The sequence below is a fragment of the Vidua chalybeata genome, chromosome 10 (genome assembly GCF_026979565.1).
Source record: "Vidua chalybeata isolate OUT-0048 chromosome 10, bVidCha1 merged haplotype, whole genome shotgun sequence".
Classification (NCBI taxonomy): Eukaryota; Metazoa; Chordata; class Aves; order Passeriformes; family Viduidae; genus Vidua; species Vidua chalybeata.
Genome location: NC_071539.1, coordinates 23341591 through 23357363, shown reverse-complemented (window position 1 = coordinate 23357363; position 15773 = coordinate 23341591).

Sequence of the window (15773 nt, the reverse complement as noted above, 5' to 3'; positions counted from 1 at the left end):
GCCCAGGAAAGTGCAGTGTCCTTGGAATGTGCAGCAAATCTTATTTCCTGGCAAGGTCGGGCTAAGTGAGCAGTGCTGGTACACTTTCTCCTTGAGAACTGGAGCGGAAAAGCTTTTGGCTAAGATGTAGGCGACTAGAGAGGCAGAATACGCAGCTCCGGAGCTGGCCGAAAGCAAGTGCCGCTTGCCGGCGTCTTTCGGCAGAAGCGGCGCTTCGGAGCGCACCGCTGCCGCTCCAGTGATCTGTGCGCGAAGTAGCCGCTTCTTGTCCTCCGGCAGCCGGAGATCGCGGTAGCTTGCAAGAGGCGAAGAACGAAGCCGCGAAGAAGCCGGCTTGTGTGCGAAGCTCGCAGACAGCTGCGGACGGTGGCTGCTGCTCTCCTGCCTCTTGAATTCACTCTTGGCATGCCAATGGAAGGTGTTCCAGGACAACTTTCCTGGGTTTTGACATAGTCGTCATGCATCCCACCTTGGAAATTCTTGTTGCTCCCCAGAGGCTCCGAGATGCAGAGAACACGGTGGCAGCTGCTGAAAAGAAGGGCAACTGTGAGTTGGTCAAGAAGCAAGAACCTAGGCAGCTGCCTGTGCTTGGCAAGGAGCAGCTGCTGGATTCTTGCAATTGCCTTCAGTGCGCACAGAAGCCCGCTGCTCTGCTGCTTGCTTTTTCGCCTTCAGTCAATTACACACTGCTGAAGCTGAGGCAGGCTGTTCAGCTTTGCTGCTTTTCAGCATCTCAGCTGCCCTTCTGCTCTGTGACAGCTCTCCAGGCTTCTTGCCTTCGCCAGGCTGCAACGTGCCCGCTAGTACCAAGAACTGGGCAGGAGTGGGCAGAGAGCACGGCCATCTGCCAGCAGGTTGCAGCTTGCCCAGGAAAGTGCAGTGTCCTTGGAATGTGCAGCAAATCTTATTTCCTGGCAAGGTCGGGCTAAGTGAGCAGTGCTGGTACACTTTCTCCTTGAGAACTGGAGCGGAAAAGCTTTTGGCTAAGATGTAGGCGACTAGAGAGGCAGAATACGCAGCTCCGGAGCTGGCCGAAAGCAAGTGCCGCTTGCCGGCGTCTTTCGGCAGAAGCGGCGCTTCGGAGCGCACCGCTGCCGCTCCAGTGATCTGTGCGCGAAGTAGCCGCTTCTTGTCCTCCGGCAGCCGGAGATCGCGGTAGCTTGCAAGAGGCGAAGAACGAAGCCGCGAAGAAGCCGGCTTGTGTGCGAAGCTCGCAGACAGCTGCGGGACGGTGGCTGCTGCTCTCCTGCCTCTTGAATTCACTCTTGGCATGCCAATGGAAGGTGTTCCAGGACAACTTTCCTGGGTTTTGACATAGTCGTCATGCATCCCACCTTGGAAATTCTTGTTGCTCCCCAGAGGCTCCGAGATGCAGAGAACACGGTGGCAGCTGCTGAAAAGAAGGGCAACTGTGAGTTGGTCAAGAAGCAAGAACCTAGGCAGCTGCCTGTGCTTGGCAAGGAGCAGCTGCTGGATTCTTGCAATTGCCTTCAGTGCGCACAGAAGCCCGCTGCTCTGCTGCTTGCTTTTTCGCCTTCAGTCAATTACACACTGCTGAAGCTGAGGCAGGCTGTTCAGCTTTGCTGCTTTTCAGCATCTCAGCTGCCCTTCTGCTCTGTGACAGCTCTCCAGGCTTCTTGCCTTCGCCAGGCTGCAACGTGCCCGCTAGTACCAAGAACTGGGCAGGAGTGGGCAGAGAGCACGGCCATCTGCCAGCAGGTTGCAGCTTGCCCAGGAAAGTGCAGTGTCCTTGGAATGTGCAGCAAATCTTATTTCCTGGCAAGGTCGGGCTAAGTGAGCAGTGCTGGTACACTTTCTCCTTGAGAACTGGAGCGGAAAAGCTTTTGGCTAAGATGTAGGCGACTAGAGAGGCAGAATACGCAGCTCCGGAGCTGGCCGAAAGCAAGTGCCGCTTGCCGGCGTCTTTCGGCAGAAGCGGCGCTTCGGAGCGCACCGCTGCCGCTCCAGTGATCTGTGCGCGAAGTAGCCGCTTCTTGTCCTCCGGCAGCCGGAGATCGCGGTAGCTTGCAAGAGGCGAAGAACGAAGCCGCGAAGAAGCCGGCTTGTGTGCGAAGCTCGCAGACAGCTGCGGGACGGTGGCTGCTGCTCTCCTGCCTCTTGAATTCACTCTTGGCATGCCAATGGAAGGTGTTCCAGGACAACTTTCCTGGGTTTTGACATAGTCGTCATGCATCCCACCTTGGAAATTCTTGTTGCTCCCCAGAGGCTCCGAGATGCAGAGAACACGGTGGCAGCTGCTGAAAAGAAGGGCAACTGTGAGTTGGTCAAGAAGCAAGAACCTAGGCAGCTGCCTGTGCTTGGCAAGGAGCAGCTGCTGGATTCTTGCAATTGCCTTCAGTGCGCACAGAAGCCCGCTGCTCTGCTGCTTGCTTTTTCGCCTTCAGTCAATTACACACTGCTGAAGCTGAGGCAGGCTGTTCAGCTTTGCTGCTTTTCAGCATCTCAGCTGCCCTTCTGCTCTGTGACAGCTCTCCAGGCTTCTTGCCTTCGCCAGGCTGCAACGTGCCCGCTAGTACCAAGAACTGGGCAGGAGTGGGCAGAGAGCACGGCCATCTGCCAGCAGGTTGCAGCTTGCCCAGGAAAGTGCAGTGTCCTTGGAATGTGCAGCAAATCTTATTTCCTGGCAAGGTCGGGCTAAGTGAGCAGTGCTGGTACACTTTCTCCTTGAGAACTGGAGCGGAAAAGCTTTTGGCTAAGATGTAGGCGACTAGAGAGGCAGAATACGCAGCTCCGGAGCTGGCCGAAAGCAAGTGCCGCTTGCCGGCGTCTTTCGGCAGAAGCGGCGCTTCGGAGCGCACCGCTGCCGCTCCAGTGATCTGTGCGCGAAGTAGCCGCTTCTTGTCCTCCGGCAGCCGGAGATCGCGGTAGCTTGCAAGAGGCGAAGAACGAAGCCGCGAAGAAGCCGGCTTGTGTGCGAAGCTCGCAGACAGCTGCGGGACGGTGGCTGCTGCTCTCCTGCCTCTTGAATTCACTCTTGGCATGCCAATGGAAGGTGTTCCAGGACAACTTTCCTGGGTTTTGACATAGTCGTCATGCATCCCACCTTGGAAATTCTTGTTGCTCCCCAGAGGCTCCGAGATGCAGAGAACACGGTGGCAGCTGCTGAAAAGAAGGGCAACTGTGAGTTGGTCAAGAAGCAAGAACCTAGGCAGCTGCCTGTGCTTGGCAAGGAGCAGCTGCTGGATTCTTGCAATTGCCTTCAGTGCGCACAGAAGCCCGCTGCTCTGCTGCTTGCTTTTTCGCCTTCAGTCAATTACACACTGCTGAAGCTGAGGCAGGCTGTTCAGCTTTGCTGCTTTTCAGCATCTCAGCTGCCCTTCTGCTCTGTGACAGCTCTCCAGGCTTCTTGCCTTCGCCAGGCTGCAACGTGCCCGCTAGTACCAAGAACTGGGCAGGAGTGGGCAGAGAGCACGGCCATCTGCCAGCAGGTTGCAGCTTGCCCAGGAAAGTGCAGTGTCCTTGGAATGTGCAGCAAATCTTATTTCCTGGCAAGGTCGGGCTAAGTGAGCAGTGCTGGTACACTTTCTCCTTGAGAACTGGAGCGGAAAAGCTTTTCGCTAAGATGTAGGCGACTAGAGAGGCAGAATACGCAGCTCCGGAGCTGGCCGAAAGCAAGTGCCGCTTGCCGGCGTCTTTCGGCAGAAGCGGCGCTTCGGAGCGCACCGCTGCCGCTCCAGTGATCTGTGCGCGAAGTAGCCGCTTCTTGTCCTCCGGCAGCCGGAGATCGCGGTAGCTTGCAAGAGGCGAAGAACGAAGCCGCGAAGAAGCCGGCTTGTGTGCGAAGCTCGCAGACAGCTGCGGGACGGTGGCTGCTGCTCTCCTGCCTCTTGAATTCACTCTTGGCATGCCAATGGAAGGTGTTCCAGGACAACTTTCCTGGGTTTTGACATAGTCGTCATGCATCCCACCTTGGAAATTCTTGTTGCTCCCCAGAGGCTCCGAGATGCAGAGAACACGGTGGCAGCTGCTGAAAAGAAGGGCAACTGTGAGTTGGTCAAGAAGCAAGAACCTAGGCAGCTGCCTGTGCTTGGCAAGGAGCAGCTGCTGGATTCTTGCAATTGCCTTCAGTGCGCACAGAAGCCCGCTGCTCTGCTGCTTGCTTTTTCGCCTTCAGTCAATTACACACTGCTGAAGCTGAGGCAGGCTGTTCAGCTTTGCTGCTTTTCAGCATCTCAGCTGCCCTTCTGCTCTGTGACAGCTCTCCAGGCTTCTTGCCTTCGCCAGGCTGCAACGTGCCCGCTAGTACCAAGAACTGGGCAGGAGTGGGCAGAGAGCACGGCCATCTGCCAGCAGGTTGCAGCTTGCCCAGGAAAGTGCAGTGTCCTTGGAATGTGCAGCAAATCTTATTTCCTGGCAAGGTCGGGCTAAGTGAGCAGTGCTGGTACACTTTCTCCTTGAGAACTGGAGCGGAAAAGCTTTTGGCTAAGATGTAGGCGACTAGAGAGGCAGAATACGCAGCTCCGGAGCTGGCCGAAAGCAAGTGCCGCTTGCCGGCGTCTTTCGGCAGAAGCGGCGCTTCGGAGCGCACCGCTGCCGCTCCAGTGATCTGTGCGCGAAGTAGCCGCTTCTTGTCCTCCGGCAGCCGGAGATCGCGGTAGCTTGCAAGAGGCGAAGAACGAAGCCGCGAAGAAGCCGGCTTGTGTGCGAAGCTCGCAGACAGCTGCAGGACGGTGGCTGCTGCTCTCCTGCCTCTTGAATTCACTCTTGGCATGCCAATGGAAGGTGTTCCAGGACAACTTTCCTGGGTTTTGACATAGTCGTCATGCATCCCACCTTGGAAATTCTTGTTGCTCCCCAGAGGCTCCGAGATGCAGAGAACACGGTGGCAGCTGCTGAAAAGAAGGGCAACTGTGAGTTGGTCAAGAAGCAAGAACCTAGGCAGCTGCCTGTGCTTGGCAAGGAGCAGCTGCTGGATTCTTGCAATTGCCTTCAGTGCGCACAGAAGCCCGCTGCTCTGCTGCTTGCTTTTTCGCCTTCAGTCAATTACACACTGCTGAAGCTGAGGCAGGCTGTTCAGCTTTGCTGCTTTTCAGCATCTCAGCTGCCCTTCTGCTCTGTGACAGCTCTCCAGGCTTCTTGCCTTCGCCAGGCTGCAACGTGCCCGCTAGTACCAAGAACTGGGCAGGAGTGGGCAGAGAGCACGGCCATCTGCCAGCAGGTTGCAGCTTGCCCAGGAAAGTGCAGTGTCCTTGGAATGTGCAGCAAATCTTATTTCCTGGCAAGGTCGGGCTAAGTGAGCAGTGCTGGTACACTTTCTCCTTGAGAACTGGAGCGGAAAAGCTTTTGGCTAAGATGTAGGCGACTAGAGAGGCAGAATACGCAGCTCCGGAGCTGGCCGAAAGCAAGTGCCGCTTGCCGGCGTCTTTCGGCAGAAGCGGCGCTTCGGAGCGCACCGCTGCCGCTCCAGTGATCTGTGCGCGAAGTAGCCGCTTCTTGTCCTCCGGCAGCCGGAGATCGCGGTAGCTTGCAAGAGGCGAAGAACGAAGCCGCGAAGAAGCCGGCTTGTGTGCGAAGCTCGCAGACAGCTGCGGGACGGTGGCTGCTGCTCTCCTGCCTCTTGAATTCACTCTTGGCATGCCAATGGAAGGTGTTCCAGGACAACTTTCCTGGGTTTTGACATAGTCGTCATGCATCCCACCTTGGAAATTCTTGTTGCTCCCCAGAGGCTCCGAGATGCAGAGAACACGGTGGCAGCTGCTGAAAAGAAGGGCAACTGTGAGTTGGTCAAGAAGCAAGAACCTAGGCAGCTGCCTGTGCTTGGCAAGGAGCAGCTGCTGGATTCTTGCAATTGCCTTCAGTGCGCACAGAAGCCCGCTGCTCTGCTGCTTGCTTTTTCGCCTTCAGTCAATTACACACTGCTGAAGCTGAGGCAGGCTGTTCAGCTTTGCTGCTTTTCAGCATCTCAGCTGCCCTTCTGCTCTGTGACAGCTCTCCAGGCTTCTTGCCTTCGCCAGGCTGCAACGTGCCCGCTAGTACCAAGAACTGGGCAGGAGTGGGCAGAGAGCACGGCCATCTGCCAGCAGGTTGCAGCTTGCCCAGGAAAGTGCAGTGTCCTTGGAATGTGCAGCAAATCTTATTTCCTGGCAAGGTCGGGCTAAGTGAGCAGTGCTGGTACACTTTCTCCTTGAGAACTGGAGCGGAAAAGCTTTTGGCTAAGATGTAGGCGACTAGAGAGGCAGAATACGCAGCTCCGGAGCTGGCCGAAAGCAAGTGCCGCTTGCCGGCGTCTTTCGGCAGAAGCGGCGCTTCGGAGCGCACCGCTGCCGCTCCAGTGATCTGTGCGCGAAGTAGCCGCTTCTTGTCCTCCGGCAGCCGGAGATCGCGGTAGCTTGCAAGAGGCGAAGAACGAAGCCGCGAAGAAGCCGGCTTGTGTGCGAAGCTCGCAGACAGCTGCGGGACGGTGGCTGCTGCTCTCCTGCCTCTTGAATTCACTCTTGGCATGCCAATGGAAGGTGTTCCAGGACAACTTTCCTGGGTTTTGACATAGTCGTCATGCATCCCACCTTGGAAATTCTTGTTGCTCCCCAGAGGCTCCGAGATGCAGAGAACACGGTGGCAGCTGCTGAAAAGAAGGGCAACTGTGAGTTGGTCAAGAAGCAAGAACCTAGGCAGCTGCCTGTGCTTGGCAAGGAGCAGCTGCTGGATTCTTGCAATTGCCTTCAGTGCGCACAGAAGCCCGCTGCTCTGCTGCTTGCTTTTTCGCCTTCAGTCAATTACACACTGCTGAAGCTGAGGCAGGCTGTTCAGCTTTGCTGCTTTTCAGCATCTCAGCTGCCCTTCTGCTCTGTGACAGCTCTCCAGGCTTCTTGCCTTCGCCAGGCTGCAACGTGCCCGCTAGTACCAAGAACTGGGCAGGAGTGGGCAGAGAGCACGGCCATCTGCCAGCAGGTTGCAGCTTGCCCAGGAAAGTGCAGTGTCCTTGGAATGTGCAGCAAATCTTATTTCCTGGCAAGGTCGGGCTAAGTGAGCAGTGCTGGTACACTTTCTCCTTGAGAACTGGAGCGGAAAAGCTTTTGGCTAAGATGTAGGCGACTAGAGAGGCAGAATACGCAGCTCCGGAGCTGGCCGAAAGCAAGTGCCGCTTGCCGGCGTCTTTCGGCAGAAGCGGCGCTTCGGAGCGCACCGCTGCCGCTCCAGTGATCTGTGCGCGAAGTAGCCGCTTCTTGTCCTCCGGCAGCCGGAGATCGCGGTAGCTTGCAAGAGGCGAAGAACGAAGCCGCGAAGAAGCCGGCTTGTGTGCGAAGCTCGCAGACAGCTGCGGGACGGTGGCTGCTGCTCTCCTGCCTCTTGAATTCACTCTTGGCATGCCAATGGAAGGTGTTCCAGGACAACTTTCCTGGGTTTTGACATAGTCGTCATGCATCCCACCTTGGAAATTCTTGTTGCTCCCCAGAGGCTCCGAGATGCAGAGAACACGGTGGCAGCTGCTGAAAAGAAGGGCAACTGTGAGTTGGTCAAGAAGCAAGAACCTAGGCAGCTGCCTGTGCTTGGCAAGGAGCAGCTGCTGGATTCTTGCAATTGCCTTCAGTGCGCACAGAAGCCCGCTGCTCTGCTGCTTGCTTTTTCGCCTTCAGTCAATTACACACTGCTGAAGCTGAGGCAGGCTGTTCAGCTTTGCTGCTTTTCAGCATCTCAGCTGCCCTTCTGCTCTGTGACAGCTCTCCAGGCTTCTTGCCTTCGCCAGGCTGCAACGTGCCCGCTAGTACCAAGAACTGGGCAGGAGTGGGCAGAGAGCACGGCCATCTGCCAGCAGGTTGCAGCTTGCCCAGGAAAGTGCAGTGTCCTTGGAATGTGCAGCAAATCTTATTTCCTGGCAAGGTCGGGCTAAGTGAGCAGTGCTGGTACACTTTCTCCTTGAGAACTGGAGCGGAAAAGCTTTTGGCTAAGATGTAGGCGACTAGAGAGGCAGAATACGCAGCTCCGGAGCTGGCCGAAAGCAAGTGCCGCTTGCCGGCGTCTTTCGGCAGAAGCGGCGCTTCGGAGCGCACCGCTGCCGCTCCAGTGATCTGTGCGCGAAGTAGCCGCTTCTTGTCCTCCGGCAGCCGGAGATCGCGGTAGCTTGCAAGAGGCGAAGAACGAAGCCGCGAAGAAGCCGGCTTGTGTGCGAAGCTCGCAGACAGCTGCGGGACGGTGGCTGCTGCTCTCCTGCCTCTTGAATTCACTCTTGGCATGCCAATGGAAGGTGTTCCAGGACAACTTTCCTGGGTTTTGACATAGTCGTCATGCATCCCACCTTGGAAATTCTTGTTGCTCCCCAGAGGCTCCGAGATGCAGAGAACACGGTGGCAGCTGCTGAAAAGAAGGGCAACTGTGAGTTGGTCAAGAAGCAAGAACCTAGGCAGCTGCCTGTGCTTGGCAAGGAGCAGCTGCTGGATTCTTGCAATTGCCTTCAGTGCGCACAGAAGCCCGCTGCTCTGCTGCTTGCTTTTTCGCCTTCAGTCAATTACACACTGCTGAAGCTGAGGCAGGCTGTTCAGCTTTGCTGCTTTTCAGCATCTCAGCTGCCCTTCTGCTCTGTGACAGCTCTCCAGGCTTCTTGCCTTCGCCAGGCTGCAACGTGCCCGCTAGTACCAAGAACTGGGCAGGAGTGGGCAGAGAGCACGGCCATCTGCCAGCAGGTTGCAGCTTGCCCAGGAAAGTGCAGTGTCCTTGGAATGTGCAGCAAATCTTATTTCCTGGCAAGGTCGGGCTAAGTGAGCAGTGCTGGTACACTTTCTCCTTGAGAACTGGAGCGGAAAAGCTTTTGGCTAAGATGTAGGCGACTAGAGAGGCAGAATACGCAGCTCCGGAGCTGGCCGAAAGCAAGTGCCGCTTGCCGGCGTCTTTCGGCAGAAGCGGCTCTTCGGAGCGCACCGCTGCCGCTCCAGTGATCTGTGCGCGAAGTAGCCGCTTCTTGTCCTCCGGCAGCCGGAGATCGCGGTAGCTTGCAAGAGGCGAAGAACGAAGCCGCGAAGAAGCCGGCTTGTGTGCGAAGCTCGCAGACAGCTGCGGGACGGTGGCTGCGGCTCTCCTGCCTCTTGAATTCACTCTTGGCATGCCAATGGAAGGTGTTCCAGGACAACTTTCCTGGGTTTTGACATAGTCGTCATGCATCCCACCTTGGAAATTCTTGTTGCTCCCCAGAGGCTCCGAGATGCAGAGAACACGGTGGCAGCTGCTGAAAAGAAGGGCAACTGGGAGTTGGTCAAGAAGCAAGAACCTAGGCAGCTGCCTGTGCTTGGCAAGGAGCAGCTGCTGGATTCTTGCAATTGCCTTCAGTGCGCACAGAAGCCCGCTGCTCTGCTGCTTGCTTTTTCGCCTTCAGTCAATTACACACTGCTGAAGCTGAGGCAGGCTGTTCAGCTTGCTGCTTTTCAGCATCTCAGCTGCCCTTCTGCTCTGTGACAGCTCTCCAGGCTTCTTGCCTTCGCCAGGCTGCAACGTGCCCGCTAGTACCAAGAACTGGGCAGGAGTGGGCAGAGAGCACGGCCATCTGCCAGCAGGTTGCAGCTTGCCCAGGAAAGTGCAGTGTCCTTGGAATGTGCAGCAAATCTTATTTCCTGGCAAGGTCGGGCTAAGTGAGCAGTGCTGGTACACTTTCTCCTTGAGAACTGGAGCGGAAAAGCTTTTCGCTAAGACGTAGGCGACTAGAGAGGCAGAATACGCAGCTCCGGAGCTGGCCGAAAGCAAGTGCCGCTTGCCGGCGTCTTTCGGCAGAAGCGGCGCTTCGGAGCGCACCGCTGCCGCTCCAGTGATCTGTGCGCGAAGTAGCCGCTTCTTGTCCTCCGGCAGCCGGAGATCGCGGTAGCTTGCAAGAGGCGAAGAACGAAGCCGCGAAGAAGCCGGCTTGTGTGCGAAGCTCGCAGACAGCTGCGGGACGGTGGCTGCTGCTCTCCTGCCTCTTGAATTCACTCTTGGCATGCCAATGGAAGGTGTTCCAGGACAACTTTCCTGGGTTTTGACATAGTCGTCATGCATCCCACCTTGGAAATTCTTGTTGCTCCCCAGAGGCTCCGAGATGCAGAGAACACGGTGGCAGCTGCTGAAAAGAAGGGCAACTGGGAGTTGGTCAAGAAGCAAGAACCTAGGCAGCTGCCTGTGCTTGGCAAGGAGCAGCTGCTGGATTCTTGCAATTGCCTTCAGTGCGCACAGAAGCCCGCTGCTCTGCTGCTTGCTTTTTCGCCTTCAGTCAATTACACACTGCTGAAGCTGAGGCAGGCTGTTCAGCTTTGCTGCTTTTCAGCATTTCAGCTGCCCTTCTGCTCTGTGACAGCTCTCCAGGCTTCTTGCCTTCGCCAGGCTGCAACGTGCCCGCTAGTACCAAGAACTGGGCAGGAGTGGGCAGAGAGCACGGCCATCTGCCAGCAGGTTGCAGCTTGCCCAGGAAAGTGCAGTGTCCTTGGAATGTGCAGCAAATCTTATTTCCTGGCAAGGTCGGGCTAAGTGAGCAGTGCTGGTACACTTTCTCCTTGAGAACTGAAGCGGAAAAGCTTTTCGCTAAGATGTAGGCGACTAGAGAGGCAGAATACGCAGCTCCGGAGCTGGCCGAAAGCAAGTGCCGCTTGCCGGCGTCTTTCGGCAGAAGCGGCGCTTCGGAGCGCACCGCTGCCGCTCCAGTGATCTGTGCGCGAAGTAGCCGCTTCTTGTCCTCCGGCAGCCGGAGATCGCGGTAGCTTGCAAGAGGCGAAGAACGAAGCCGCGAAGAAGCCGGCTTGTGTGCGAAGCTCGCAGACAGCTGCAGGACGGTGGCTGCTGCTCTCCTGCCTCTTGAATTCACTCTTGGCATGCCAATGGAAGGTGTTCCAGGACAACTTTCCTGGGTTTTGACATAGTCGTCATGCATCCCACCTTGGAAATTCTTGTTGCTCCCCAGAGGCTCCGAGATGCAGAGAACACGGTGGCAGCTGCTGAAAAGAAGGGCAACTGGGAGTTGGTCAAGAAGCAAGAACCTAGGCAGCTGCCTGTGCTTGGCAAGGAGCAGCTGCTGGATTCTTGCAATTGCCTTCAGTGCGCACAGAAGCCCGCTGCTCTGCTGCTTGCTTTTTCGCCTTCAGTCAATTACACACTGCTGAAGCTGAGGCAGGCTGTTCAGCTTGCTGCTTTTCAGCATCTCAGCTGCCCTTCTGCTCTGTGACAGCTCTCCAGGCTTCTTGCCTTCGCCAGGCTGCAACGTGCCCGCTAGTACCAAGAACTGGGCAGGAGTGGGCAGAGAGCACGGCCATCTGCCAGCAGGTTGCAGCTTGCCCAGGAAAGTGCAGTGTCCTTGGAATGTGCAGCAAATCTTATTTCCTGGCAAGGTCGGGCTAAGTGAGCAGTGCTGGTACACTTTCTCCTTGAGAACTGAAGCGGAAAAGCTTTTGGCTAAGATGTAGGCGACTAGAGAGGCAGAATACGCAGCTCCGGAGCTGGCCGAAAGCAAGTGCCGCTTGCCGGCGTCTTTCGGCAGAAGCGGCGCTTCGGAGCGCACCGCTGCCGCTCCAGTGATCTGTGCGCGAAGTAGCCGCTTCTTGTCCTCCGGCAGCCGGAGATCGCGGTAGCTTGCAAGAGGCGAAGAACGAAGCCGCGAAGAAGCCGGCTTGTGTGCGAAGCTCGCAGACAGCTGCGGGACGGTGGCTGCTGCTCTCCTGCCTCTTGAATTCACTCTTGGCATGCCAATGGAAGGTGTTCCAGGACAACTTTCCTGGGTTTTGACATAGTCGTCATGCATCCCACCTTGGAAATTCTTGTTGCTCCCCAGAGGCTCCGAGATGCAGAGAACACGGTGGCAGCTGCTGAAAAGAAGGGCAACTGTGAGTTGGTCAAGAAGCAAGAACCTAGGCAGCTGCCTGTGCTTGGCAAGGAGCAGCTGCTGGATTCTTGCAATTGCCTTCAGTGCGCGCAGAAGCCCGCTGCTCTGCTGCTTGCTTTTTCGCCTTCAGTCAATTACACACTGCTGAAGCTGAGGCAGGCTGTTCAGCTTTGCTGCTTTTCAGCATCTCAGCTGCCCTTCTGCTCTGTGACAGCTCTCCAGGCTTCTTGCCTTCGCCAGGCTGCAACGTGCCCGCTAGTACCAAGAACTGGGCAGGAGTGGGCAGAGAGCACGGCCATCTGCCAGCAGGTTGCAGCTTGCCCAGGAAAGTGCAGTGTCCTTGGAATGTGCAGCAAATCTTATTTCCTGGCAAGGTCGGGCTAAGTGAGCAGTGCTGGTACACTTTTTCCTTGAGAACTGAAGCGGAAAAGCTTTTGGCTAAGATGTAGGCGACTAGAGAGGCAGAATACGCAGCTCCGGAGCTGGCCGAAAGCAAGTGCCGCTTGCCGGCGTCTTTCGGCAGAAGCGGCGCTTCGGAGCGCACCGCTGCCGCTCCAGTGATCTGTGCGCGAAGTAGCCGCTTCTTGTCCTCCGGCAGCCGGAGATCGCGGTAGCTTGCAAGAGGCGAAGAACGAAGCCGCCAAGAAGCCGGCTTGTGTGCGAAGCTCGCAGACAGCTGCGGGACGGTGGCTGCTGCTCTCCTGCCTCTTGAATTCACTCTTGGCATGCCAATGGAAGGTGTTCCAGGACAACTTTCCTGGGTTTTGACATAGTCGTCATGCATCCCACCTTGGAAATTCTTGTTGCTCCCCAGAGGCTCCGAGATGCAGAGAACACGGTGGCAGCTGCTGAAAAGAAGGGCAACTGGGAGTTGGTCAAGAAGCAAGAACCTAGGCAGCTGCCTGTGCTTGGCAAGGAGCAGCTGCTGGATTCTTGCAATTGCCTTCAGTGCGCACAGAAGCCCGCTGCTCTGCTGCTTGCTTTTTCGCCTTCAGTCAATTACACACTGCTGAAGCTGAGGCAGGCTGTTCAGCTTTGCTGCTTTTCAGCATCTCAGCTGCCCTTCTGCTCTGTGACAGCTCTCCAGGCTTCTTGCCTTCGCCAGGCTGCAACGTGCCCGCTAGTACCAAGAACTGGGCAGGAGTGGGCAGAGAGCACGGCCATCTGCCAGCAGGTTGCAGCTTGCCCAGGAAAGTGCAGTGTCCTTGGAATGTGCAGCAAATCTTATTTCCTGGCAAGGTCGGGCTAAGTGAGCAGTGCTGGTACACTTTCTCCTTGAGAACTGAAGCGGAAAAGCTTTTCGCTAAGACGTAGGCGACTAGAGAGGCAGAATACGCAGCTCCGGAGCTGGCCGAAAGCAAGTGCCGCTTGCCGGCGTCTTTCGGCAGAAGCGGCGCTTCGGAGCGCACCGCTGCCGCTCCAGTGATCTGTGCGCGAAGTAGCCGCTTCTTGTCCTCCGGCAGCCGGAGATCGCGGTAGCTTGCAAGAGGCGAAGAACGAAGCCGCGAAGAAGCCGGCTTGTGTGCGAAGCTCGCAGACAGCTGCGGGACGGTGGCTGCTGCTCTCCTGCCTCTTGAATTCACTCTTGGCATGCCAATGGAAGGTGTTCCAGGACAACTTTCCTGGGTTTTGACATAGTCGTCATGCATCCCACCTTGGAAATTCTTGTTGCTCCCCAGAGGCTCCGAGATGCAGAGAACACGGTGGCAGCTGCTGAAAAGAAGGGCAACTGTGAGTTGGTCAAGAAGCAAGAACCTAGGCAGCTGCCTGTGCTTGGCAAGGAGCAGCTGCTGGATTCTTGCAATTGCCTTCAGTGCGCACAGAAGCCCGCTGCTCTGCTGCTTGCTTTTTCGCCTTCAGTCAATTACACACTGCTGAAGCTGAGGCAGGCTGTTCAGCTTTGCTGCTTTTCAGCATCTCAGCTGCCCTTCTGCTCTGTGACAGCTCTCCAGGCTTCTTGCCTTCGCCAGGCTGCAACGTGCCCGCTAGTACCAAGAACTGGGCAGGAGTGGGCAGAGAGCACGGCCATCTGCCAGCAGGTTGCAGCTTGCCCAGGAAAGTGCAGTGTCCTTGGAATGTGCAGCAAATCTTATTTCCTGGCAAGGTCGGGCTAAGTGAGCAGTGCTGGTACACTTTCTCCTTGAGAACTGAAGCGGAAAAGCTTTTCGCTAAGACGTAGGCGACTAGAGAGGCAGAATACGCAGCTCCGGAGCTGGCCGAAAGCAAGTGCCGCTTGCCGGCGTCTTTCGGCAGAAGCGGCGCTTCGGAGCGCACCGCTGCCGCTCCAGTGATCTGTGCGCGAAGTAGCCGCTTCTTGTCCTCCGGCAGCCGGAGATCGCGGTAGCTTGCAAGAGGCGAAGAACGAAGCCGCGAAGAAGCCGGCTTGTGTGCGAAGCTCGCAGACAGCTGCGGGACGGTGGCTGCTGCTCTCCTGCCTCTTGAATTCACTCTTGGCATGCCAATGGAAGGTGTTCCAGGACAACTTTCCTGGGTTTTGACATAGTCGTCATGCATCCCACCTTGGAAATTCTTGTTGCTCCCCAGAGGCTCCGAGATGCAGAGAACACGGTGGCAGCTGCTGAAAAGAAGGGCAACTGGGAGTTGGTCAAGAAGCAAGAACCTAGGCAGCTGCCTGTGCTTGGCAAGGAGCAGCTGCTGGATTCTTGCAATTGCCTTCAGTGCGCACAGAAGCCCGCTGCTCTGCTGCTTGCTTTTTCGCCTTCAGTCAATTACACACTGCTGAAGCTGAGGCAGGCTGTTCAGCTTTGCTGCTTTTCAGCATCTCAGCTGCCCTTCTGCTCTGTGACAGCTCTCCAGGCTTCTTGCCTTCGCCAGGCTGCAACGTGCCCGCTAGTACCAAGAACTGGGCAGGAGTGGGCAGAGAGCACGGCCATCTGCCAGCAGGTTGCAGCTTGCCCAGGAAAGTGCAGTGTCCTTGGAATGTGCAGCAAATCTTATTTCCTGGCAAGGTCGGGCTAAGTGAGCAGTGCTGGTACACTTTCTCCTTGAGAACTGAAGCGGAAAAGCTTTTGGCTAAGATGTAGGCGACTAGAGAGGCAGAATACGCAGCTCCGGAGCTGGCCGAAAGCAAGTGCCGCTTGCCGGCGTCTTTCGGCAGAAGCGGCGCTTCGGAGCGCACCGCTGCCGCTCCAGTGATCTGTGCGCGAAGTAGCCGCTTCTTGTCCTCCGGCAGCCGGAGATCGCGGTAGCTTGCAAGAGGCGAAGAACGAAGCCGCGAAGAAGCCGGCTTGTGTGCGAAGCTCGCAGACAGCTGCGGGACGGTGGCTGCTGCTCTCCTGCCTCTTGAATTCACTCTTGGCATGCCAATGGAAGGTGTTCCAGGACAACTTTCCTGGGTTTTGACATAGTCGTCATGCATCCCACCTTGGAAATTCTTGTTGCTCCCCAGAGGCTCCGAGATGCAGAGAACACGGTGGCAGCTGCTGAAAAGAAGGGCAACTGTGAGTTGGTCAAGAAGCAAGAACCTAGGCAGCTGCCTGTGCTTGGCAAGGAGCAGCTGCTGGATTCTTGCAATTGCCTTCAGTGCGCACAGAAGCCCGCTGCTCTGCTGCTTGCTTTTTCGCCTTCAGTCAATTACACACTGCTGAAGCTGAGGCAGGCTGTTCAGCTTTGCTGCTTTTCAGCATCTCAGCTGCCCTTCTGCTCTGTGACAGCTCTCCAGGCTTCTTGCCTTCGCCAGGCTGCAACGTGCCCGCTAGTACCAAGAACTGGGCAGGAGTGGGCAGAGAGCACGGCCATCTGCCAGCAGGTTGCAGCTTGCCCAGGAAAGTGCAGTGTCCTTGGAATGTGCAGCAAATCTTATTTCCTGGCAAGGTCGGGCTAAGTGAGCAGTGCTGGTACACTTTCTCCTTGAGAACTGAAGCGGAAAAGCTTTTCGCTAAGATGTAGGCGACTAGAGAGGCAGAATACGCAGCTCCGGAGCTGGCCGAAAGCAAGTGCCGCTTGCCGGCGTCTTTCGGCAGAA